Genomic DNA, 23343 nt, shown 5'->3' with positions numbered 1-23343 from the left:
ATGAAGTGTGAACTGGAGCTTTCTTGGACCCACAAAAAAAATTGTTTTGGGGGAATGCGGGAATCGATCCCACTACCTATAGCATGCTAAGCAAAAACAATACCAATTGATCAAATTTCCCAGCTGTTTGAAATTGCCACAAGGAGCAACCAAGAGTGTCCAGTCTTGTCAGGCTATGCTGTTGGTGGACTTGTTAGTTTGCGCTCCAGCACTTGCAGAGGCTCATCTCAACAATTGTGCTCTGTAGCCAGCGGACGGTTAGCTCAGTTGGTTAGAGTGTGTGATACGCTGCTCTCTGAAAGTAAGTAATGTCTTTCTCTGTCATGTGACATCAGTGTTACATGAGAGTTGCTTGTCATTTTTACATGACAGTTTCATGTCATTGTTTACATGACAGTAGGTTGTCGTAAGACAAGGCTGCATGAAGTGTGAACTGGAGTCTTCTTGGATCCATAAAATAATGTGCTTTTGGAGAATGCAGGCATCGATCCAACTACCTCAGGGATGCAAAGAATTTGAGCTAATTCCCCAGCCGTTTGGAATTTCCTCAAGAAGCAACCAAGAGGGTCCAGTCTTGTCAGTCTATGCTGTTGGTTGATTTGTTAGTTTAGGCGCCAGCACTTGCAGAGGTTCGGTGCATATCAACAATTGCACCCAATATCTAGTGGAAGGTTAGCTCAGTTGGTTAGAGTGTGGTGCAAATAATGCCAAGGTTATGGGTTCGATCCCCATACTGGCAATTATGTAGATTTTGAGTGTCAAAATTATGAGTCACATGCATGTGAATTGTCAAGGGTGCCACAGAATTAAGTTGAGTGAATTGCCGAAATAGCTCAGTTGGGAGAGCGTTAGACTGAAGATCTAAAGGTCCCTGGTTCGATCCCTGGTTTCGTCATCTGTATGTGTTCTTTCTTTATGCTCTGGCTTCAAGGAAACTATCCACAGCTTTGTTTGTGGGCCTCAATGGTGTGTGCTACGCTGCTCTTCTGAAAGAAAGTAATGTCTTGCTTTTATATCTGACATTTTGACATCAGTGTTACAGGAAAGTTGCTTGTCATTGTTACATGACAGTAGGTTGTCGTAAGACAAGGCTGCATGAAGTGTGAACTGGAGCTTTCTTGGACCCACAAAAAAAATTGTTTTGGGGGAATGCGGGAATCGATCCCACTACCTATAGCATGCTAAGCAAAAACAATACCAATTGATCAAATTTCCCAGCTGTTTGAAATTGCCACAAGGAGCAACCAAGAGTGTCCAGTCTTGTCAGGCTATGCTGTTGGTGGACTTGTTAGTTTGCGCTCCAGCACTTGCAGAGGCTCATCTCAACAATTGTGCTCTGTAGCCAGCGGCCGGTTAGCTCAGTTGGTTAGAGTGTGTGATACGCTGCTCTCTGAAAGTTAGTAATGTCTTGCTTTGTCATGTTACATGAGAGTTGCTTGTCATTTTTACATGACAGTTTCATGTCATTGTTTACATGACAGTAGGTTGTCGTAAGACAAGGCTGCATGAAGTGTGAACTGGAGTTTTCTTGGATCCATAAAATAATGTGCTTTTGGAGAATGCAGGCATCGATCCAACTACCTCAGGGATGCAAAGAATTTGAGCTAATTCCCCAGCCGTTTGGAATTTCCTCAAGAAGCAACCAAGAGGGTCCAGTCTTGTCAGTCTATGCTGTTGGTTGATTTGTTAGTTTAGGCGCCAGCACTTGCAGAGGTTCGGTGCATATCAACAATTGCACCCAATATCTAGTGGAAGGTTAGCTCAGTTGGTTAGAGTGTGGTGCAAATAATGCCAAGGTTATGGGTTCGATCCCCATACTGGCAATTATGTACATTTTGAGTGTCAAAATTATGAGTCACATGCATGTGAATTGTCAAGGGTGCCACAGAATTAAGTTGAGTGAATTGCCGAAATAGCTCAGTTGGGAGAGCGTTAGACTGAAGATCTAAAGGTCCCTGGTTCGATCCCTGGTTTCGGCATCTGTATGTGTTCTTTCTTTATGCTCTGGCTTCAAGGAAACTATCCACAGCTTTGTTTGTGGGCCTCAATGGTGTGTGCTACGCTGCTCTTCTGAAAGAAAGTAATGTCTTGCTTTTATATCTGACATTTTGACATCAGTGTTACAGGAAAGTTGCTTGTCATTGTTACATGACAGTAGGTTGTCGTAAGACAAGGCTGCATGAAGTGTGAACTGGAGCTTTCTTGGACCCACAAAAAAAATTGTTTTGGGGGAATGCGGGAATCGATCCCACTACCTATAGCATGCTAAGCAAAAACAATACCAATTGATCAAATTTCCCAGCTGTTTGAAATTGCCACAAGGAGCAACCAAGAGTGTCCAGTCTTGTCAGGCTATGCTGTTGGTGGACTTGTTAGTTTGCGCTCCAGCACTTGCAGAGGCTCATCTCAACAATTGTGCTCTGTAGCCAGCGGCCGGTTAGCTCAGTTGGTTAGAGTGTGTGATACGCTGCTCTCTGAAAGTTAGTAATGTCTTGCTTTGTCATCTGACATTGACATTGTTACATGAGAGTTGCTTGTCATTTTTACATGACAGTTTCATGTCATTGTTTACATGACAGTAGGTTGTCGTAAGACAAGGCTGCATGAAGTGTGAACTGGAGTTTTCTTGGATCCATAAAATAATGTGCTTTTGGAGAATGCAGGCATCGATCCAACTACCTCAGGGATGCAAAGAATTTGAGCTAATTCCCCAGCCGTTTGGAATTTCCTCAAGAAGCAACCAAGAGGGTCCAGTCTTGTCAGTCTATGCTGTTGGTTGATTTGTTAGTTTAGGCGCCAGCACTTGCAGAGGTTCGGTGCATATCAACAATTGCACCCAATAACTAGTGGAAGGTTAGCTCAGTTGGTTAGAGTGTGGTGCAAATAATGCCAAGGTTATGGGTTCGATCCCCATACTGGCAATTATGTACATTTTGAGTGTCAAAATTATGAGTCACATGCATGTGAATTGTCAAGGGTGCTACAGAATAAGTTGAGTGAATTGCCGAAATAGCTCAGTTGGGAGAGCGTTAGACTGAAGATCTAAAGGTCCCTGGTTCGATCCCTGGTTTCGGCATCTGTATGTGTTCTTTCTTTATGCTCTGGCTTCAAGGAAACTATCCACAGCTTTGTTTGTGGGCCTCAATGGTGTGTGCTACGCTGCTCTTCTGAAAGAAAGTAATGTCTTGCTTTTATATCTGACATTTTGACATCAGTGTTACAGGAAAGTTGCTTGTCATTGTTACATGACAGTAGGTTGTCGTAAGACAAGGCTGCATGAAGTGTGAACTGGAGCTTTCTTGGACCCACAAAAAAAATTGTTTTGGGGGAATGCGGGAATCGATCCCACTACCTATAGCATGCTAAGCAAAAACAATACCAATTGATCAAATTTCCCAGCTGTTTGAAATTGCCACAAGGAGCAACCAAGAGTGTCCAGTCTTGTCAGGCTATGCTGTTGGTGGACTTGTTAGTTTGCGCTCCAGCACTTGCAGAGGCTCATCTCAACAATTGTGCTCTGTAGCCAGCGGCCGGTTAGCTCAGTTGGTTAGAGTGTGTGATACGCTGCTCTCTGAAAGTTAGTAATGTCTTGCTTTGTCATGTTACATGAGAGTTGCTTGTCATTTTTACATGACAGTTTCATGTCATTGTTTACATGACAGTAGGTTGTCGTAAGACAAGGCTGCATGAAGTGTGAACTGGAGTTTTCTTGGATCCATAAAATAATGTGCTTTTGGAGAATGCAGGCATCGATCCAACTACCTCAGGGATGCAAAGAATTTGAGCTAATTCCCCAGCCGTTTGGAATTTCCTCAAGAAGCAACCAAGAGGGTCCAGTCTTGTCAGTCTATGCTGTTGGTTGATTTGTTAGTTTAGGCGCCAGCACTTGCAGAGGTTCGGTGCATATCAACAATTGCACCCAATATCTAGTGGAAGGTTAGCTCAGTTGGTTAGAGTGTGGTGCAAATAATGCCAAGGTTATGGGTTCGATCCCCATACTGGCAATTATGTACATTTTGAGTGTCAAAATTATGAGTCACATGCATGTGAATTGTCAAGGGTGCCACAGAAATAAGTTGAGTGAATTGCCGAAATAGCTCAGTTGGGAGAGCGTTAGACTGAAGATCTAAAGGTCCCTGGTTCGATCCCTGGTTTCGGCATCTGTATGTGTTCTATCTTTATGCTCCGTCTTCAAGGAAACTATCCACAGCTTTGTTTGTGGGCCTCAATGGTGTGTGCTACGCTGCTCATCTGAAAGAAAGTAATGTCTTGCTTTTATATCTGACATTTTGACATCAGTGTTACAGGAAAGTTGCTTGTCATTGTTACATGACAGTAGGTTGTCGTAAGACAAGGCTGCATGAAGTGTGAACTGGAGCTTTCTTGGACCCACAAAAAAAATTGTTTTGGGGGAATGCGGGAATCGATCCCACTACCTATAGCATGCTAAGCAAAAACAATACCAATTGATCAAATTTCCCAGCTGTTTGAAATTGCCACAAGGAGCAACCAAGAGTGTCCAGTCTTGTCAGGCTATGCTGTTGGTGGACTTGTTAGTTTGCGCTCCAGCACTTGCAGAGGCTCATCTCAACAATTGTGCTCTGTAGCCAGCGGACGGTTAGCTCAGTTGGTTAGAGTGTGTGATACGCTGCTCTCTGAAAGTAAGTAATGTCTTGCTTGTCATCTGACATTGTGACATCAGTGTTACATGAGAGTTGCTTGTCATTTTTACATGACAGTTTCATGTCATTGTTTACATGACAGTAGGTTGTCGTAAGACAAGGCTGCATGAAGTGTGAACTGGAGTTTTCTTGGATCCATAAAATAATGTGCTTTTGGAGAATGCAGGCATCGATCCAACTACCTCAGGGATGCAAAGAATTTGAGCTAATTCCCCAGCCGTTTGGAATTTCCTCAAGAAGCAACCAAGAGGGTCCAGTCTTGTCAGTCTATGCTGTTGGTTGATTTGTTAGTTTAGGCGCCAGCACTTGCAGAGGTTCGGTGCATATCAACAATTGCACCCAATATCTAGTGGAAGGTTAGCTCAGTTGGTTAGAGTGTGGTGCAAATAATGCCAAGGTTATGGGTTCGATCCCCATACTGGCAATTATGTACATTTTGAGTGTCAAAATTATGAGTCACATGCATGTGAATTGTCAAGGGTGCCACAGAATAAGTTGAGTGAATTGCCGAAATAGCTCAGTTGGGAGAGCGTTAGACTGAAGATCTAAAGGTCCCTGGTTCGATCCCTGGTTTCGGCATCTGTATGTGTTCTTTCTTTATGCTCTGGCTTCAAGGAAACTATCCACAGCTTTGTTTGTGGGCCTCAATGGTGTGTGCTACGCTGCTCATTCTGAAAGAAAGTAATGTCTTGCTTTTATATCTGACATTTTGACATCAGTGTTACAGGAAAGTTGCTTGTCATTGTTACATGACAGTAGGTTGTCGTAAGACAAGGCTGCATGAAGTGTGAACTGGAGCTTTCTTGGACCCACAAAAAAAATGGTTTTGGGGGAATGCGGGAATCGATCCCACTACCTATAGCATGCTAAGCAAAAACAATACCAATTGATCAAATTTCCCAGCTGTTTGAAATTGCCACAAGGAGCAACCAAGAGTGTCCAGTCTTGTCAGGCTATGCTGTTGGTGGACTTGTTAGTTTGCGCTCCAGCACTTGCAGAGGCTCATCTCAACAATTGTGCTCTGTAGCCAGCGGCCGGTTAGCTCAGTTGGTTAGAGTGTGTGATACGCTGCTCTCTGAAAGTAAGTAATGTCTTGCTCTGTCATCTGACATTGTGACATCAGTGTTACATGAGAGTTGCTTGTCATTTTTACATGACAGTTTCATGTCATTGTTTACATGACAGTAGGTTGTCGTAAGACAAGGCTGCATGAAGTGTGAACTGGAGTTTTCTTGGATCCATAAAATAATGTGCTTTTGGAGAATGCAGGCATCGATCCAACTACCTCAGGGATGCAAAGAATTTGAGCTAATTCCCCAGCCGTTTGGAATTTCCTCAAGAAGCAACCAAGAGGGTCCAGTCTTGTCAGTCTATGCTGTTGGTTGATTTGTTAGTTTAGGCGCCAGCACTTGCAGAGGTTCGGTGCATATCAACAATTGCACCCAATAACTAGTGGAAGGTTAGCTCAGTTGGTTAGAGTGTGGTGCAAATAATGCCAAGGTTATGGGTTCGATCCCCATACTGGCAATTATGTACGATTTTGAGTGTCAAAATTATGAGTCACATGCATGTGAATTGTCAAGGGTGCCACAGAATTAAGTTGAGTGAATTGCCTGAAATAGCTCAGTTGGGAGAGCGTTAGACTGAAGATCTAAAGGTCCCTGGTTCGATCCCTGGTTTCGTCATCTGTATGTGTTCTTTCTTTATGCTCTGGCTTCAAGGAAACTATCCACAGCTTTGTTTGTGGGCCTCAATGGTGTGTGCTACGCTGCTCTTCTGAAAGAAAGTAATGTCTTGCTTTTATATCTGACATTTTGACATCAGTGTTACAGGAAAGTTGCTTGTCATTGTTACATGACAGTAGGTTGTCGTAAGACAAGGCTGCATGAAGTGTGAACTGGAGCTTTCTTGGACCCACAAAAAAAATTGTTTTGGGGGAATGCGGGAATCGATCCCACTACCTATAGCATGCTAAGCAAAAACAATACCAATTGATCAAATTTCCCAGCTGTTTGAAATTGCCACAAGGAGCAACCAAGAGTGTCCAGTCTTGTCAGGCTATGCTGTTGGTGGACTTGTTAGTTTGCGCTCCAGCACTTGCAGAGGCTCATCTCAACAATTGTGCTATGTAGCCAGCGGCCGGTTAGCTCAGTTGGTTAGAGTGTGTGATACGCTGCTCTCTGAAAGTTAGTAATGTCTTGCTTTGTCATCTGACATTGTGACATCAGTGTTACATGAGAGTTGCTTGTCATTTTTACATGACAGTTTCATGTCATTGTTTACATGACAGTAGGTTGTCGTAAGACAAGGCTGCATGAAGTGTGAACTGGAGTTTTCTTGGATCCATAAAATAATGTGCTTTTGGAGAATGCAGGCATCGATCCAACTACCTCAGGGATGCAAAGAATTTGAGCTAATTCCCCAGCCGTTTGGAATTTCCTCAAGAAGCAACCAAGAGGGTCCAGTCTTGTCAGTCTATGCTGTTGGTTGATTTGTTAGTTTAGGCACCAGCACTTGCAGAGGTTCGGTGCATATCAACAATTGCACCCAATATCTAGTGGAAGGTTAGCTCAGTTGGTTAGAGTGTGGTGCAAATAATGCCAAGGTTATGGGTTCGATCCCCATACTGGCAATTATGTAGATTTTGAGTGTCAAAATTATGAGTCACATGCATGTGAATTGTCAAGGGTGCCACAGAATTAAGTTGAGTGAATTGCCGAAATAGCTCAGTTGGGAGAGCGTTAGACTGAAGATCTAAAGGTCCCTGGTTCGATCCCTGGTTTCGTCATCTGAATGTGTTCTTTCTTTATGCTCTGGCTTCAAGGAAACTATCCACAGCTTTGTTTGTGGGCCTCAATGGTGTGTGCTACGCTGCTCTTCTCAAAGAAAGTAATGTCTTGCTTTTATATCTGACATTTTGACATCAGTGTTACAGGAAAGTTGCTTGTCATTGTTACATGACAGTAGGTTGTCGTAAGACAAGGCTGCATGAAGTGTGAACTGGAGCTTTCTTGGACCCACAAAAAAAATTGTTTTGGGGGAATGCGGGAATCGATCCCACTACCTATAGCATGCTAAGCAAAAACAATACCAATTGATCAAATTTCCCAGCTGTTTGAAATTGCCACAAGGAGCAACCAAGAGTGTCCAGTCTTGTCAGGCTATGCTGTTGGTGGACTTGTTAGTTTGCGCTCCAGCACTTGCAGAGGCTCATCTCAACAATTGTGCTCTGTAGCCAGCGGCCGGTTAGCTCAGTTGGTTAGAGTGTGTGATACGCTGCTCTCTGAAAGTTAGTAATGTCTTGCTTTGTCATCTGCATTGACATCAGTGTTACATGAGAGTTGCTTGTCATTTTTACATGACAGTTTCATGTCATTGTTTACATGACAGTAGGTTGTCGTAAGACAAGGCTGCATGAAGTGTGAACTGGAGTTTTCTTGGATCCATAAAATAATGTGCTTTTGGAGAATGCAGGCATCGATCCAACTACCTCAGGGATGCAAAGAATTTGAGCTAATTCCCCAGCCGTTTGGAATTTCCTCAAGAAGCAACCAAGAGGGTCCAGTCTTGTCAGTCTATGCTGTTGGTTGATTTGTTAGTTTAGGCGCCAGCACTTGCAGAGGTTCGGTGCATATCAACAATTGCACCCAATATCTAGTGGAAGGTTAGCTCAGTTGGTTAGAGTGTGGTGCAAATAATGCCAAGGTTATGGGTTCGATCCCCATACTGGCAATTATGTAGATTTTGAGTGTCAAAATTATGAGTCACATGCATGTGAATTGTCAAGGGTGCCACAGAATTAAGTTGAGTGAATTGCCGAAATAGCTCATTTGGGAGAGCGTTAGACTGAAGATCTAAAGGTCCCTGGTTCGATCCCTGGTTTCGGCATCTGTATGTGTTCTTTTCTTTATGCTTTGGCTTCAAGGAAACTATCCACCGCTTTGTTTGTGGGCCTCAATGGTGTGTGCTACGCTGCTCCTCTGAAAGTAAGTAATGTCTTGCTTTTTCATCTGACATTTTGACATCAGTGTTACAGGAAAGTTGCTTGTCATTGTTACATGACAGTAGGTTGTCGTAAGACAAGGCTGCATGAAGTGTGAACTGGAGTTTTCTTGGATCCATAAAATAATGTGCTTTTGGAGAATGCAGGCATCGATCCAACTACCTCAGGGATGCAAAGAATTTGAGCTAATTCCCCAGCCGTTTGGAATTTCCTCAAGAAGCAACCAAGAGGGTCCAGTCTTGTCAGTCTATGCTGTTGGTTGATTTGTTAGTTTAGGCGCCAGCACTTGCAGAGGTTCGGTGCATATCAACAATTGCACCCAATATCTAGTGGAAGGTTAGCTCATTTGGTTAGAGTGTGGGGCAAATAATGCCAAGGTTATGGGTTCGATCCCCATACTGGCAATTATGTAGATTTTGAGTGTCAAAATTATGAGTCACATGCATGTGATTGTCAAGGGTGCCACAGAATTAAGTTGAGTGAATTGCCGAAATAGCTCAGTTGGGAGAGCGTTAGACTGAAGATCTAACGGTCCCTGGTTCGATCCCTGGTTTTGTCATCTATATGTGTTCTTTCTTTATGCTCTGGCTTCAAGGAAACTATCCACACCTTTGTTTGTGGGCCTCAATGGTGTGTGCTACGCTGCTCTTCTCAAAGAAAGTAATGTCTTGCTTTTATATCTGACATTTTGACATCAGTGTTACAGGAAAGTTGCTTGTCATTGTTACATGACAGTAGGTTGTCGTAAGACAAGGCTGCATGAAGTGTGAACTGGAGCTTTCTTGGACCCACAAAAAAAATTGTTTTGGGGGAATGCGGGAATCGATCCCACTACCTATAGCATGCTAAGCAAAAACAATACCAATTGATCAAATTTCCCAGCTGTTTGAAATTGCCACAAGGAGCAACCAAGAGTGTCCAGTCTTGTCAGGCTATGCTGTTGGTGGACTTGTTAGTTTGCGCTCCAGCACTTGCAGAGGCTCATCTCAACAATTGTGCTCTGTAGCCAGCGGCTGGTTAGCTCAGTTGGTTAGAGTGTGTGATACGCTGCTCTCTGAAAGTTAGTAATGTCTTGCTTTGTAATCTGACATTGTGACATCAGTGTTACATGAGAGTTCCTTGTCATTTTCACATGACAGTTTCATGTCATTGTTTACATGACAGTAGGTTGTCGTAAGACAAGGCTGCATGAAGTGTGAACTGGAGTTTTCTTGGATCCATAAAATAATGTGCTTTTGGAGAATGCAGGCATCGATCCAACTACCTCAGGGATGCAAAGAATTTGAGCTAATTCCCCAGCCGTTTGGAATTTCCTCAAAAAGCAACCAAGAGGGTCCAGTCTTGTCAGTCTATGCTGTTGGTTGATTTGTTAGTTTAGGCGCCAGCACTTGCAGAGGTTCGGTGCATATCAACAATTGCACCCAATATCTAGTGGAAGGTTAGCTCAGTTGGTTAGAGTGTGGTGCAAATAATGCCAAGGTTATGGGTTCGATCCCCATACAGGCAATTATGTACATTTTGAGTGTCAAAATTATGAGTCACATGCATGTAAATTGTCAAGGGTGCCACAGAATTAAGTTGAGTGAATTGCCGAAATAGTTCAGTTGGGAGAGCGTTAGACTGAAGATCTAAAGGTCCCTGGTTCGATTCCTGGTTTCGTCATCTGTATGTGTTCTTTCTTTATGCTCTGGCTTCAAGGAAACAATCCACAGCTTTGTTTGTGGGCCTCAATGGTGTGTGCTACGCTGCTCCGCTGAAAGTAAGTAATGTCTTTCTTTTTCATCTGACATTTTGACATCAGTGTTACAGGAAAGTTGCTTGTCATTGTTACATGACAGTAGGTTGTTGTAAGACAAGGCTGCATGAAGTGTGAACTGGAGCTTTCTTGGATCCACAAAAAAAAATATTTTTGGGGAATGCGGGCATCGATCCCACTACCTATAGCATGCTAAGCAAACACAATACCAATTGATCAAATTTCCCAGCTGTTTGAAATTGCCACAAGGAGCACCCAAGAGTGTCCATTCTTGTCAGGCTATGCTGTTGGTGGACTTGTTAGTTTGCGCTCCAGCACTTGCAGAGGCTCGGTGCATCTCAACAATTGTGCTCTGTAGCCAGCGGCCGGTTAGCTCATTTGGTTAGAGTGTGTGATACGCTGCTCTCTGAAAGTAAGTAATGTCTTGCTTTGTCATCTGACATTGTGACATCAGTGTTACATGAGAGTTGCTTGTCATTGTTACATGACAGTTTCATGTCATTGTTTACATGACAGTTTCATGTCATTGTTTACATGACAGTAGGTTGTCGTAGGACAAGGCTGCATGAAGTGTGAACTGGAGCTTTCTTGGATCCACAAAAAAATGTGTTTTTGGGGAATGCGGGCACCGATCCCACTACCTATAGCATGCTAAGCAAACACAATAACAATTGAACAAATTCCCCAGCTGTTTGGAATTGCCACAAGGAGCAACCAAGAGTGTCCAGTCTTGTCAGGCTATGCTGTTGGTGGACTTGTTAGTTTGCGCTCCAGCACTTGCAGATGCACGGTGCATCTCAACAATTGTGCTCTGTAGACAGCAGCCGGTTAGCTCAGTTGGTTAGAGTGTGTGATACGCTGCTCTCTGAAAGTACTTAATGTCTTGATTTGTCATCTGACATTGTGACATCAGTGTTACATGAGAGTTGCTTGTCATTTTTACATGACAGTTTCATGTCATTGTTTACATGACAGTAGGTTGTCGTAAGACAAGGCTGCATGAAGTGTGAACTGGAGTTTTCTTGGATCCATAAAATAATGTGCTTTTGGAGAATGCAGGCATCGATCCAACTACCTCAGGGATGCAAAGAATTTGAGCTAATTCCCCAGCCGTTTGGAATTTCCTCAAGAAGCAACCAAGAGGGTCCAGTCTTGTCAGTCTATGCTGTTGGTTGATTTGTTAGTTTAGGCGCCAGCACTTGCAGAGGTTCGGTGCATATCAACAATTGCACCCAATAGCTAGTGAAAGGTTAGCTCAGTTGGTTAGAGTGTGGTGCAAATAATGTCAAGGTTATGGGTTCGATCCCCATACTGGCAATTATGTACATTTTGAGTGTCAAAATTATGAGTCACATGCATGTGAATTGTCAAGGGTGCCACATAATTAAGTTGAGTGAATTGCCGAAATAGCTCAGTTGGGAGACCGTTAGACTGAAGATCTAAAGGTCCCTGGTTCGATCCCTGGTTTCGGCATCTGTATGTGTTCTTTCTTTATGCTTTGGCTTCAAGGAAACTATCCACAGCTTTGTTTGTGGGCCTCAATGGTATGTGCTACGCTGCTCCTCAGAAAGTAAGTAATGTCTTGCTTTTTCATCTGACATTTTGACATCAGTGTTACAGGAAAGTTGCTTGTCATTGTTACATGACAGTAGGTTGTCGTAAGACAAGGCTGCATGAAGTGTGAACTGGAGCTTTCTTGGACCCACAAAAAAAATTGTTTTGGGGGAATGCGGGAATCGATCCCACTACCTATAGCATGCTAAGCAAAAACAATACCAATTGATCAAATTTCCCAGCTGTTTGAAATTGCCAAAAGGAGCAACCAAGAGTGTCCAGTCTTGTCAGGCTATGCTGTTGGTGGACTTGTTAGTTTGCGCTCCAGCACTTGCAGAGGCTCATCTCAACAATTGTGCTCTGTAGCCAGCGGCCGGTTAGCTCAGTTGGTTAGAGTGTGTGATACGCTGCTATCTGAAAGTTAGTAATGTCTTGCTTTGTCATCTGACATTGTGACATCAGTGTTACATGAGAGTTGCTTGTCATTTTTACATGACAGTTTCATGTCATTGTTTACATGACAGTAGGTTGTCGTAAGACAAGGCTGCATGAAGTGTGAACTGGAGTTTTCTTGGATCCATAAAATAATGTGCTTTTGGAGAATGCAGGCATCGATCCAACTACCTCAGGGATGCAAAGAATTTGAGCTAATTCCCCAGCCGTTTGGAATTTCCTCAAGAAGCAACCAAGAGGGTCCAGTCTTGTCAGTCTATGCTGTTGGTTGATTTGTTAGTTTAGGCGCCAGCACTTGCAGAGGTTCGGTGCATATCAACAATTGCACCCAATATCTAGTGGAAGGTTAGCTCAGTTGGTTAGAGTGTGGTGCAAATAATGCCAAGGTTATGGGTTCGATCCCCATACTGGCAATTATGTACATTTTGAGTGTCAAAATTATGAGTCACATGCATGTGAATTGTCAAGGGTGCCACAGAATTAAGTTGAGTGAATTGCCGAAATAGCTCAGTTTGGAGAGCGTTAGACTGAAGATCTAAAGGTCCCTTGTTCGATCCCTGTTTTCGGCATCTGTATGTGTTCTTTCTTTATGCTTTGGCTTCAAGGAAACTATCCACAGCTTTGTTTGTGGGCCTCAATGGTATGTGCTACGCTGCTCCTCTGAAAGTAAGTAATGTCTTGCTTTTTCATCTGACATTTTGACATCAGTGTTACAGGAAAGTTGCTTGTCATTGTTACATGACAGTAGGTTGTCGTAAGACAAGGCTGCATGAAGTGTGAACTGGAGTTTTCTTGGATCCATAAAATAATGTGCTTTTGGAGAATGCAGGCATCGATCCAACTACCTCAGGGATGCAAAGAATTTGAGCTAATTCCCCAGCCGTTTGGAATTTCCTCAAGAAGCAACCAAGAGGGTCCAGTCTTGTCAGTCTATGCTGTTGGTTGATTTGTTAGTTTAGGCGCCAGCACTTGCAGAGGTTCGGTGCATATCAACAATTGCACCCAATAACTAGTGGAAGGTTAGCTCAGGTGGTTAGAGTGTGGTGCAAATAATGCCAAGGTTATGGGTTCGATCCCCATACTGGCAATTATGTACATTTTGAGTGTCAAAATTATCAATCACATGCATGTGAATTGTCAAGGGTGCTACAGAATCAAGTTGAGTGAATTGCCGAAATAGCTCAGTTGGGAGAGCGTTAGACTGAAGATCTAAAGGTCCCTGGTTCGATCCCTGGTTTCGGCATCTGTATGTGTTCTTTCTTTATGCTCTGGCTTCAAGGAAACTATCCACAGCTTTGTCTGTGGGCCTCAATGGTGTGTGCTACGCTGCTCTTCTGAAAGAAAGTAATGTCTTGCTTTTATATCTGACATTTTGACATCGGTGTTACAGGAAAGTTGCTTGTCATTTTTTCATGACAGTAGGTTGTCGTAAGACAAGGCTGCATGAAGTGTGAACTGGAGCTTTCTTGGACCCATAAAAAAAATTGTTTTGGGGGAATGCGGGAATCGATCCCACTACCTATAGCATGCTAAGCAAAAACAATACCAATTGATCAAATTTCCCAGCTGTTTGAAATTGCCACAAGGAGCAACCAAGAGTGTCCAGTCTTGTCAGGCTATGCTGTTGGTGGACTTGTTAGTTTGCGCTCCAGCACTTGCAGAGGCTCATCTCAACAATTGTGCTCTGTAGCCAGCGGACGGTTAGCTCAGTTGGTTAGAGTGTGTGATACGCTGCTCTCTGAAAGTAAGTAATGTCTTGCTCTGTCATCTGACATTGTGACATCAGTGTTACATGAGAGTTGCTTGTCATTTTTACATGACAGTTTCATGTCATTGTTTACATGACAGTAGGTTGTCGTAAGACAAGGCTGCATGAAGTGTGAACTGGAGTTTTCTTGGATCCATAAAATAATGTGCTTTTGGAGAATGCAGGCATCGATCCAACTACCTCAGGGATGCAAAGAATTTGAGCTAATTCCCCAGCCGTTTGGAATTTCCTCAAGAAGCAACCAAGAGGGTCCAGTCTTGTCAGTCTATGCAGTTGGTTGATTTGTTAGTTTAGGCGCCAGCACTTGCAGAGGTTCGGTGCATATCAACAATTGCACCCAATATCTAGTGGAAGGTTAGCTCAGTTGGTTAGAGTGTGGTGCAAATAATGCCAAGGTTATGGGTTCGATCCCCATACTGGCAATTATGTACATTTTGAGTGTCAAAATTATGAGTCACATGCATGTGAATTGTCAAGGGTGCCACAGAATTAAGTTGAGTGATTTGCTGAAATAGCTCAGTTGGGAGAGCGTTAGACTGAAGATCTAAAGGTCCCTTGTTCGATCCCTGGTTTTGGCATCTGTATGTGTTCTTTCTTTATGCTTTGGCTTCAAGGAAACTATCCACAGCTTTGTTTGTGGGCCTCAATGGTATGTGCTACGCTGCTCCTCTGAAAGTAAGTAATGTCTTGCTTTTTCATCTGACATTTTGACATCAGTGTTACAGGAAAGTTGCTTGTCATTGTTACATGACAGTAGGTTGTCGTAAGACAAGGCTGCATGAAGTGTGAACTGGAGTTTTCTTGGATCCATAAAATAATGTGCTTTTGGAGAATGCAGGCATCGATCCAACTACCTCAGGGATGCAAAGAATTTGAGCTAATTCCCCAGCCGTTTGGAATTTCCTCAAAAAGCAACCAAGAGGGTCCAGTCTTGTCAGTCTATGCTGTTGGTTGATTTGTTAGTTTAGGCGCCAGCACTTGCAGAGGTTCGGTGCATATCAACAATTGCACCCAATATCTAGTGGAAGGTTAGCTCAGTTGGTTAGAGTGTGGTGCAAATAATGCCAAGGTTATGGGTTCGATCCCCATATTGGCAATTATGTACATTTTGAGTGTCAAAATTACGAATCACATGCATGTGAATTGTCAAGGGTGCTACAGAATCAAGTTGAGTGAATTGCTGAAATAGCTCAGTTGGGAGAGCGTTAGACTGAAAATCTAAAGGTCCCTGGTTCGATCCCTGGTTTCGGCATCTGTATGTGTTCTTTCTTTATGCTCTGGCTTCAAGGAAACTATCCACAGCTTTGTTTGTGGGCCTCAATGGTGTGTGCTACGCTGCTCTTCTGAAAGAAAGTAATCTCTTGCTTTTATATCTGACATTTTGACATCAGTGTTACAGGAAAGTTGCTTGTCATTGTTACATGACAGTAGGTTGTCGTAAGACAAGGCTGCATGAAGTGTGAACTGGAGCTTTCTTGGACCCACAAAAAAAATAGTTTTGGGGGAATGCGGGAATCGATCCCACTACCTATAGCATGCTAAGCAAAAACAATACCAATTGATCAAATTTCCCAGCTGTTTGAAATTGCCACAAGGAGCAACCAAGAGTGTCCAGTCTTGTCAGGCTATGCTGTTGGTGGACTTGTTAGTTTGCGCTCCAGCACTTGCAGAGGCTCATCTCAACAATTGTGCTCTGTAGCCAGCGGCCGGTTAGCTCAGTTGGTTAGAGTGTGTGATACGCTGCTCTCTGAAAGTTAGTAATGTCTTGCTTTGTCATCTGACATTGTGTCATCAGTGTTACATGAGAGTTGCTTGTCATTTTTACATGACAGTTTCATGTCATTGTTTACATGACAGTAGGTTGTCGTAAGACAAGGCTGCATGAAGTGTGAACTGGAGTTTTCTTGGATCCATAAAATAATGTGCTTTTGGAGAATGCAGGCATCGATCCAACTACCTCAGGGATGCAAAGAATTTGAGCTAATTCCCCAGCCGTTTGGAATTTCCTCAAAAAGCAACCAAGAGGGTCCAGTCTTGGTTGATTTGTTAGTTTAGGCGCCAGCACTTGCAGAGGTTCGGTGCATATCAACAATTGCACCCAATATCTAGTGGAAGGTTAGCTCATTTGGTTAGAGTGTGGTGCAAATAATGCCAAGGTTATGGGTTCGATCCCCATACTGGCAATTATGTACATTTTGAGTGTCAAAATTATGAGTCACATGCATGTAAATTGTCAAGGGTGCCACAGAATTAACTTGAGTGAATTGCCGAAATAGTTCAGTTGGGAGAGCGTTAGACTGAAGATCTAAAGGTCCCTGGTTCGATTCCTGGTTTTGTCATCTGTATGTGTTCTTTCTTTATGCTCTGGCTTCAAGGAAACTATCCACAGCTTTGTTTGCGGGCCTCAATGGTGTGTGCTACGCTGCTCCTCTGAAAGTAAGTAATGTCTTGCTTTTTCATCTGACATTTTGACATCAGTGTTACAGGAAAGTTGCTTGTCATTGTTACATGACAGTAGGTTGTTGTAAGACAAGGCTGCATGAAGTGTGAACTGGAGCTTTCTTGGATCCACAAAAAAAAATATTTTTGGGGAATGCGGGCATCGATCCCACTACCTATAGCATGCTAAGCAAACACAATACCAATTTATCAAATTTCCCAGCTGTTTGAAATTGCCACAAGGAGCACCCAAGAGTGTCCATTCTTGTCAGGCTATGCTGTTGGTGGACTTGTTAGTTTGCGCTCCAGCACTTGCAGAGGCTCGGTGCATCTCAACAATTGTGCTCTGTAGCCAGCGGCCGGTTAGCTCATTTGGTTAGAGTGTGTGATACGCTGCTCTCTGAAAGTAAGTAATGTCTTGCTTTGTCATCTGACATTGTGACATCAGTGTTACATGAGAGTTGCTTGTCATTGTTACATGACAGTTTCATGTCATTGTTTACATGACAGTAGGTTGTCGTAAGACAAGGCTGCATGAAGTGTGAACTGGAGTTTTCTTGGATCCATAAAACAATGTGCTTTTGGAGAATGCAGGCATCGATCCCACTACCTCAGGGATGCAAAGAATTTGAGCTAATTCCCCAGGCGTTTGGAATTTCCTCAAGAAGCAACCAAGAGGATCCAGTCTTGTCAGGCTATGCTGTTGGTTGATTTGTTAGTTTAGGCACCAGCACTTGCAGAGGTTCGGTGCATATCAACAATTGCACCCAATAGCTAGTTGACGGTTAGCTCAGTTGATTAGAGAGTGGTGCAAATAACGCTAAGGTTATGGGTTCAATCCCCATACTGTAAATTTTGAGTGTCAAAATTATGAGTCACATGCATGTGAATTGTCAAGAGTGCCACAGAATTAATTTGAGTGAATTGCTGAAATAGCTCAGTTGGGAGAGTGTTAGACTGAAGATCTAAAGGTCCCTGGTTCGATCCCTGGTTTCGGCATCTGTATGTGTTCTTTCTTTATGCTCTTGCTTCAAGGAAACTATCTACAGCTTTGTTTGTGGGCCTCAATGGTGTGTGCTACGCTGCTCCTCTGAAAGTAAGTAATGTCTTGCTTTTTCATCTGACATTTTGACATCAGTGTTACAGGAAAGTTGCTTGTCATTGTTACATGACAGTAGGTTGTTGTAAGACAAGGCTGCATGAAGTATGAACTGGAGCTTTCTTGGATCCACAAAAAAAATTGTTTTTGGGGAATGCGGGCACCGATCCCACTACCTATAGCATGCTAAGCAAACACAATACCAATTGAACAAATTCCCCAGCTGTTTGGAATTGCCACAAGGAGCAACCAAGAGTGTCCAGTCTTGTCAGGCTATGCTGTTGGTGGACTTGTTAGTTTGCGCTCCAGCACTTGCAGAGGCTCGGTGCATCTCAACAATTGTGCTCTGTAGCCAGCGGCCGGTTAGCTCAGTTGGTTAGAGTGTGTGATACGCTGCTATCTGAAAGTTAGTAATGTCTTGCTTTGTCATGTGACATCAGTGTTACATGAGAGTTGCTTGTCATTTTTACATGACAGTTTCATGTCATTGTTTACATGACAGTAGGTTGTCGTAAGACAAGGCTGCATGAAGTGTGAACTGGAGTTTTCTTGGATCCATAAAATAATGTGCTTTTGGAGAATGCAGGCATCGATCCAACTACCTCAGGGATGCAAAGAATTTGAGCTAATTCCCCAGCCGTTTGGAATTTCCTCAAGAAGCAACCAAGAGGGTCCAGTCTTGTCAGTCTATGCTGTTGGTTGATTTGTTAGTTTAGGCGCCAGCACTTGCAGAGGTTCGGTGCATATCAACAATTACACCCAATATCTAGTGGAAGGTTAGCTCAGTTGGTTAGAGTGTGGTGCAAATAATGCCAAGGTTATGGGTTCGATCCCCATACTGGCAATTATGTACATTTTGAGTGTCAAAATTATGAGTCACATGCATGTGAATTGTCAAGGGTGCCACAGAATTAAGTTGAGTGAATTGCTGAAATAGCTCAGTTGGGAGAGCGTTAGACTGAAGATCTAAAGGTCCCTGGTTTGATCCCTGGTTTCGGCATCTGTATGTGTTCTTTCTTTATGCTTTGGCTTCAAGGAAACTATCCACAGCTTTGTTTGTGGGCCTCAATGGTATGTGCTACGCTGCTCCTCGGAAAGTCAGTAATGTCTTGCTTTTTCATCTGACATTTTGACATCAGTGTTACAGGAAAGTTGCTTGTCATTGTTACATGACAGTAGGTTGTCGTAAGACAAGGCTGCATGAAGTGTGAACTGGAGTTTTCTTGGATCCATAAAATAATGTGCTTTTGGAGAATGCAGGCATCGATCCAACTACCTCAGGGATGCAAAGAATTTGAGCTAATTCCCCAGCCGTTTGGAATTTCCTCAAGAAGCAACCAAGAGGGTCCAGTCTTGTCAGTCTATGCTGTTGGTTGATTTGTTAGTTTAGGCGCCAGCACTTGCAGAGGTTCGGTGCATATCAACAATTGCACCCAATATCTAGTGGAAGGATAGCTCAGTTGGTTAGAGTGTGGTGCAAATAATGCCAAGGTTATGGGTTCGATCCCCATATTGGCAATTATGTACATTTTGACTGTCAAAATTATGAATCACATGCATGTGAATTGTCAAGGGTGCTACAGAATCAAGTTGAGTGAATTGCTGAAATAGCTCAGTTGGGAGAGCGTTAGACTGAAGATCTAAAGGTCCCTGGTTCGATCCCTGGTTTCGGCATCTGTATGTGTTCTTTCTTTATGCTCTGGCTTCAAGGAAACTATCCACAGCTTTGTCTGTGGGCCTCAATGGTGTGTGCTACGCTGCTCTTCTGAAAGAAAGTAATGTCTTGCTTTTATATCTGACATTTTGACATCGGTGTTACAGGAAAGTTGCTTGTCATTGTTACATGACAGTAGGTTGTCGTAAGACAAGGCTGCATGAAGTGTGAACTGGAGCTTTCTTGGATCCATAAAATAATGTGCTTTTGGAGAATGCAGGCATCGATCCAACTACCTCAGGGATGCAAAGAATTTGAGCTAATTCCCCAGCCGTTTGGAATTTCCTCAAGAAGCAACCAAGAGGGTCCAGTCTTGTCAGTCTATGCTGTTGGTTGATTTGTTAGTTTAGGCGCCAGCACTTGCAGAGGTTCGGTGCATATCAACAATTGCACCCAATATCTAGTGGAAGGATAGCTCAGTTGGTTAGAGTGTGGTGCAAATAATGCCAAGGTTATGGGTTCGATCCCCATATTGGCAATTATGTACATTTTGAGTGTCAAAATTATGAATCACATGCATGTGAATTGTCAAGGGTGCTACAGAATCAAGTTGAGTGAATTGCTGAAATAGCTCAGTTGGGAGAGTGTTAGACTGAAGATCTAAAGGTCCCTGGTTCGATCCCTGGTTTCGGCATCTGTATGTGTTCTTTCTTTATGCTCTGGCTTCAAGGAAACTATCCACAGCTTTGTCTGTGGGCCTCAATGGTGTGTGCTACGCTGCTCTTCTGAAAGAAAGTAATGTCTTGCTTTTATATCTGACATTTTGACATCGGTGTTACAGGAAAGTTGCTTGTCATTGTTACATGACAGTAGGTTGTCGTAAGACAAGGCTGCATGAAGTGTGAACTGGAGCTTTCTTGGACCCACAAAAAAAATTGTTTTGGGGGAATGCGGGAATCGATCCCACTACCTATAGCATGCTAAGCAAAAACAATACCAATTGATCAAATTTCCCAGCTGTTTGAAATTGCCACAAGGAGCAACCAAGAGTGTCCAGTCTTGTCAGGCTATGCTGTTGGTGGACTTGTTAGTTTGCGCTCCAGCACTTGCAGAGGCTCATCTCAACAATTGTGCTCTGTAGCCAGCGGACGGTTAGCTCAGTTGGTTAGAGTGTGTGATACGCTGCTCTCTGAAAGTAAGTAATGTCTTGCTCTGTCATCTGACATTGTGACATCAGTGTTACATGAGAGTTGCTTGTCATTTTTACATGACAGTTTCATGTCATTGTTTACATGACAGTAGGTTGTCGTAAGACAAGGCTGCATGAAGTGTGAACTGGAGTTTTCTTTGATCCATAAAATAATGTGCTTTTGGAGAATGCAGGCATCGATCCAACTACCTCAGGGATGCAAAGAATTTGAGCTAATTCCCCAGCCGTTTGGAATTTCCTCAAGAAGCAACCAAGAGGGTCCAGTCTTGTCAGTCTATGCTGTTGGTTGATTTGTTAGTTTAGGCGCCAGCACTTGCAGAGGTTCGGTGCATATCAACAATTGCACCCAATATCTAGTGGAAGGTTAGCTCAGTTGGTTAGAGTGTGGTGCAAATAATGCCAAGGTTATGGGTTCGATCCCCATACTGGCAATTATGTACATCTTGAGTGTCAAAATTATGAGTCACATGCATGTGAATTGTCAAGGGTGCCACAGAATTAAGTTGAGTGATTTGCTGAAATAGCTCAGTTGGGAGAGCGTTAGACTGAAGATCTAAAGGTCCCTTTTTCGATCCCTGGTTTTGGCATCTGTATGTGTTCTTTCTTTATGCTTTGGCTTCAAGGAAACTATCCACAGCTTTGTTTGTGGGCCTCAATGGTATGTGCTACGCTGCTCCTCTGAAAGTAAGTAATGTCTTGCTTTTTCATCTGACATTTTGACATCAGTGTTACAGGAAAGTTGCTTGTCATTGTTACATGACAGTAGGTTGTCGTAAGACAAGGCTGCATGAAGTGTGAACTGGAGTTTTCTTGGATCCATAAAATAATGTGCTTTTGGAGAATGCAGGCATCGATCCAACTACCTCAGGGATGCAAAGAATTTGAGCTAATTCCCCAGCCGTTTGGAATTTCCTCAAGAAGCAACCAAGAGGGTCCAGTCTTGTCAGTCTATGCTGTTGGTTGATTTGTTAGTTTAGGCGCCAGCACTTGCAGAGGTTCGGTGCATATCAACAATTGCACCCAATATCTAGTGGAAGGGTAGCTCAGTTGGTTAGAGTGTGGTGCAAATAATGCCAAGGTTATGGGTTCGATCCCCATATTGGCAATTATGTACATTTTGAGTGTCAAAATTATGAATCACATGCATGTGAATTGTCAAGGGTGCTACAGAATCAAGTTGAGTGAATTGCTGAAATAGCTCAGTTGGGAGAGCGTTAGACTGAAGATCTAAAGGTCCCTGGTTCGATCCCTGGTTTCGGCATCTGTATGTGTTCTTTCTTTATGCTCTGGCTTCAAGGAAACTATCCACAGCTTTGTTTGTGGGCCTCAATGGTGTGTGCTACACTGCTCTTCTGAAAGAAAGTAATCTCTTGCTTTTATATCTGACATTTTGACATCAGTGTTACAGGAAAGTTGCTTGTCATTGTTACATGACAGTAGGTTGTCGTAAGACAAGGCTGCATGAAGTGTGAACTGGAGTTTTCTTGGATCCATAAAATAATGTGCTTTTGGAGAATGCAGGCATCGATCCAACTACCTCAGGGATGCAAAGAATTTGAGCTAATTCCCCAGCCATTTGGAATTTCCTCAAGAAGCAACCAAGAGGGTCCAGTCTTGTCAGTCTATGCTGTTGGTTGATTTGTTAGTTTAGGCGCCAGCACTTGCAGAGGTTCGGTGCATATCAACAATTGCACCCAATATCTAGTGGAAGGTTAGCTCAGTTGGTTAGAGTGTGGTGCAAATAATGCCAAGGTTTTTGGTTCGATCCCCATACTAGCAATTATGTACATTTTGAGTGTCAAAATTATGAATCACATGCATGTGAATTGTCAAGGGTGCCACAGAATTAAGTTAAGTGAATTGCCGAAATAGTTCAGTTGGGAGAGAGTTAGACTGAAGCTCTAAATGTCCCTGGTTCGATCCCTGGTCTCGGCATCTGTATGTGTTCTTTCTTTATGCTCTGGCTTCAAGGAAACTATCCACAGCTTTGTTTGTGGGCCTCAATGGTGTGTGCTACGCTGCTCTTCTGAAAGTAAGTAATGTCTTGCTTTTTCATCTGACATTTTGACATCAGTGTTACAGGAAAGTTGCTTGTCATTGTTACATGACAGTAGGTTGTCGTAGGACAAGGCTGCATGAAGTGTGAACTGGAGCTTTCTTGGATCCACAAAAAAATGTGTTTTTGGGGAATGCGGGCACCGATCCCACTACCTATAGCATGCTAAGCAAACACAATAACAATTGAACAAATTCCCCAGCTGTTTGGAATTGCCACAAGGAGCAACCAAGAGTGTCCAGTCTTGTCAGGCTATGCTGTTGGTGGACTTGTTAGTTTGCGCTCCAGCACTTGCAGATGTACGGTGCATCTCAACAATTGTGCTCTGTAGCCAGCAGCCGGTTAGCTCAGTTGGTTAGAGTGTGTGATACGCTGCTCTCTGAAAGTAAGTAATGTCTTGCTTTGTCATGTGACATCAGTGTTACATGAGAGTTGCTTGTCATTTTTACATGACAGTTTCATGTCATTGTTTACATGACAGTAGGTTGTCGTAAGACAAGGCTGCATGAAGTGTGAACTGGAGTTTTCTTGGATCCATAAAATAATGTGCTTTTGGAGAATGCAGGCATCGATCCAACTACCTCAGGGATGCAAAGAATTTGAGCTAATTCCCCAGCCGTTTGGAATTTCCTCAAGAAGCAACCAAGAGGGTCCAGTCTTGTCAGTCTA

The 23343-nt window shown here is 43.1% G+C and overlaps 10 non-coding genes across 10 annotated transcripts; all 10 read left to right on the top strand.

Moving 5' to 3' along the window:
• Positions 1-822: 822 nt before the first annotated feature.
• On the top strand, positions 823-895 carry trnaf-gaa (transfer RNA phenylalanine (anticodon GAA)). Its single transcript has one exon. It is a non-coding gene; the product is annotated as a tRNA-Phe (tRNA).
• Positions 896-1906: 1011 nt separating this feature from the next.
• trnaf-gaa (transfer RNA phenylalanine (anticodon GAA)) lies at positions 1907-1979 on the top strand. The gene has a single exon. It is a non-coding gene; the product is annotated as a tRNA-Phe (tRNA).
• Positions 1980-3003: 1024 nt separating this feature from the next.
• Positions 3004-3076, top strand: trnaf-gaa (transfer RNA phenylalanine (anticodon GAA)). The gene has a single exon. It is a non-coding gene; the product is annotated as a tRNA-Phe (tRNA).
• A 1011-nt stretch (positions 3077-4087) lies between these two features.
• Positions 4088-4160, top strand: trnaf-gaa (transfer RNA phenylalanine (anticodon GAA)). The gene has a single exon. It is a non-coding gene; the product is annotated as a tRNA-Phe (tRNA).
• A 1028-nt stretch (positions 4161-5188) lies between these two features.
• On the top strand, positions 5189-5261 carry trnaf-gaa (transfer RNA phenylalanine (anticodon GAA)). Its single transcript has one exon. It is a non-coding gene; the product is annotated as a tRNA-Phe (tRNA).
• Positions 5262-7397: 2136 nt separating this feature from the next.
• trnaf-gaa (transfer RNA phenylalanine (anticodon GAA)) lies at positions 7398-7470 on the top strand. Its single transcript has one exon. It is a non-coding gene; the product is annotated as a tRNA-Phe (tRNA).
• A 6148-nt stretch (positions 7471-13618) lies between these two features.
• trnaf-gaa (transfer RNA phenylalanine (anticodon GAA)) lies at positions 13619-13691 on the top strand. Its single transcript has one exon. It is a non-coding gene; the product is annotated as a tRNA-Phe (tRNA).
• A 1704-nt stretch (positions 13692-15395) lies between these two features.
• On the top strand, positions 15396-15468 carry trnaf-gaa (transfer RNA phenylalanine (anticodon GAA)). The gene has a single exon. It is a non-coding gene; the product is annotated as a tRNA-Phe (tRNA).
• Positions 15469-19355: 3887 nt separating this feature from the next.
• On the top strand, positions 19356-19428 carry trnaf-gaa (transfer RNA phenylalanine (anticodon GAA)). The gene has a single exon. It is a non-coding gene; the product is annotated as a tRNA-Phe (tRNA).
• A 2378-nt stretch (positions 19429-21806) lies between these two features.
• trnaf-gaa (transfer RNA phenylalanine (anticodon GAA)) lies at positions 21807-21879 on the top strand. Its single transcript has one exon. It is a non-coding gene; the product is annotated as a tRNA-Phe (tRNA).
• The last annotated feature ends 1464 nt before the right edge of the window (positions 21880-23343 follow it).

This window comes from Oncorhynchus kisutch, unplaced genomic scaffold, assembly GCF_002021735.2.
Source record: "Oncorhynchus kisutch isolate 150728-3 unplaced genomic scaffold, Okis_V2 scaffold731, whole genome shotgun sequence".
Classification (NCBI taxonomy): domain Eukaryota; kingdom Metazoa; phylum Chordata; class Actinopteri; order Salmoniformes; family Salmonidae; genus Oncorhynchus; species Oncorhynchus kisutch.
The sequence above is the reverse complement of the archived record's forward strand: the minus strand, read 5'-3'. Positions and strand labels throughout refer to the sequence as shown.